Source organism: Heterodontus francisci, unplaced genomic scaffold (assembly GCF_036365525.1).
Source record: "Heterodontus francisci isolate sHetFra1 unplaced genomic scaffold, sHetFra1.hap1 HAP1_SCAFFOLD_59, whole genome shotgun sequence".
NCBI lineage: Eukaryota > Metazoa > Chordata > Chondrichthyes > Heterodontiformes > Heterodontidae > Heterodontus > Heterodontus francisci.
Genome location: NW_027140758.1, coordinates 8,171,180 through 8,173,688, shown reverse-complemented (window position 1 = coordinate 8,173,688; position 2,509 = coordinate 8,171,180). Strand labels below are relative to the sequence as shown.

The window sequence follows — 2,509 nt, the reverse complement described above, 5'->3', positions numbered from 1 at the left end:
TTCGCTGATAGTTTTGGAAGTGAGCAGATTTCCTTTGCTTGAGTCTACAACATGGAACTCAGTCTGACATGTGGACCCATGGGAGGATTTGAATGCCATCCCTGCGTTGGAGTTGCATCCATCCAATAAGAGACCGAGTAGAAGTGACAGTTCTGTCAGTCGAATATGAGACTTTTAATGGCAGGGTTGTGAGTTTGAGTGCCATTCTGTTTTTCCCTTTTTTAAGGCTTCATGAGCAGAGAGTACAGGGAGTGTTTGAAATGAGCAAGTCTCGCTTTGATTCAGGACTCTTACCTCTCAGCAGCATCTCACCATGAAAGATTGAATTTGATCTCATTTCATTCTCAGCTCGGGGTCTGTGCGGCTCAGTGGCACTTCTGGCTGTCTCCCGCTTCACAATCCATCAGTACTGAGAAAGCAATGGGGAATATTACTCACATGTCGTGTTCTTTAATTTTTTCGAAAACTTGAATGTATGTATTTTCTTCCAAAACAAGGACACCAAGCAGTTGTTAATGTAGGGCTGAAATAGCTCAGTTGGGAGAGCGTAAGACTGACGATCTAAAGGTCCCTTCTTCAATCCCGGGTTTCAGCAATTTCGCTTCTTTCTGCGTCCCTTGCCTTGGTTCTGATTTTCCAGTTGCACAATTTACTTTGAGATTATTTCCCAAGCACCAGTGGATTGAATTTGAGAAACAACACAGAAGGTGGTCATTTTGCCTATCACGTCCATGCTGGCTCTCCCCGGAGCACTCGAGTCAGTTCCACTCACCAGCTCGATCCCTTTCCTCCTGCAAGTTTCTTTCCTTCAAGTATCCATCCAATTTCCTTTTCAAATCATTGATTGTCTCTGCTTCCACCACACTCGTGGGCCAAGACATTATCACCCACAACATAAAAAATTCCACCTCATCAAGGATGGGAAATACTTACATCTTCTACATTTGCTTATTCTCTATTTCTATGAGAATAGACTGGCAGTCAACATGAAAGGAAACCCAAAAATCTTCGAGCAGCATGTAAATGATAAGTGGGTAGTAAGAGGTTGAGTCGGGCCTATTAGGGACAAAAAGGATAATATAAGCTTAGAGGTGCAGGGCAATGTTAATCTACTTAATGAGTACTTTGCATCAATGATCACTAAGGAAGTGGAATTTGACAAAATATCAGTTGAAGTGAAGAAAGTAGAGGCAATGGAGAGAGTACAAATTAGGAGAGGGAGGTACTAAAAAGGCTGGCTGTGCTTAGGGAAGATAAATCACCTGGTCCGGATGGCTCACATCCCAGGTTGCGAAAGGAAATGCGGATGCAGATAACGGAAGGGCTTGCTACAATCTTCCAATCTTCCCTGGATACGGGGGAGGTGCCAGAGGATTAAACAGTGGCAAATGCGACACCCTTATTCAAGAAAGTGTGTAAGGACAGTCCGGGTAACTACAGGCTAGTTAGATTAACAGCAGTGGTGGGTAAGGTTTTAGAAAGAATAATCAGGGTAAAAAATCAACAGTCACTTGGAGAGGTTCGAGTTAATTAAGGAGAGTGAGCATGGATTTATAAATGGGAGTTCATGCTTGACTAATCTAACTGCATTTTTTGATGAACTAACAGAGCAGGTTGATGAAGAGAATGCAGTGCATGTTGTTTATATGGATTTTCAGGAAGTGTTTGACAAGGTACCACATAAAAGGGCGGTTAACAAAATTGAGGTTCGTGGTATAGGAGGGTCAGTGTCCAATTGGATAGAAAATTGGTTTAAGGACAGAAAACAGCGAGTCTTATTAAATGGTTCTTTGTCAGACTGGAGGACAGTCGACAGTGGTGTTCCCCAAGGGTCAGTGCAATAACCACTGCTTTTTTTGCTCAAGGTAATTGACTTGGCTCTTGGAATACAGAGTAGAATCTCAAAATATGCCGATGACACCAAACTTGGAGGAGCGGCAAACAGTGAGGATGATATGAACTGCCTGCAACAGGACAGTGATAGGCTAGCAGAATGGGCAGACAGGTGGCAGATGGAATTTAATAGTGACAAGTGTGAGGTGATGTATTTTGGCATAAGGAATAGGGAGAGGCAATATATACTTAATGGCACAGTTCTAAAGAGTGTACTGGAATAGAGGGACTTGGGGTTCATGTGCATCAATCTTTGAAGGAGGCAAGTCATATTGCGAGAGTGGTTCGCAAAGCATATGGGATCTTGGGCTTTATAAATAGATGCATTGAGTACAAAAGCAGGGAAGTTATGCTGAACCATTATAAAACTCTGGTTAGGCCCCAATTGGAGTGTTGCTTCCAGTTCTGCTCAGCAGACTTTAGAAAGAATGTGAGGGTCCTTGAGAGGACGCAGAGGCGATTTACCAGAATGGATCCAGGGATGGGGGATTTTAGTTACAAGGTTAGGTTGGAAAAGCTAGGATTATTCTGCCTTTCTCAAAGGAGATTGAGTGGAGAATTGATAGAGGTGTATAACACCTCGAGGGAACAGGCCATCCTGGACTGGGTATTGTGT

The 2,509-nt window shown here is 43.1% G+C and overlaps 1 non-coding gene across 1 annotated transcript; it reads left to right on the top strand.

The window, feature by feature from the left end:
* The first annotated feature begins 522 nt into the window (after positions 1–522).
* Positions 523–595, top strand: trnav-gac (transfer RNA valine (anticodon GAC)). The gene has a single exon. It is a non-coding gene; the product is annotated as a tRNA-Val (tRNA).
* The last annotated feature ends 1,914 nt before the right edge of the window (positions 596–2,509 follow it).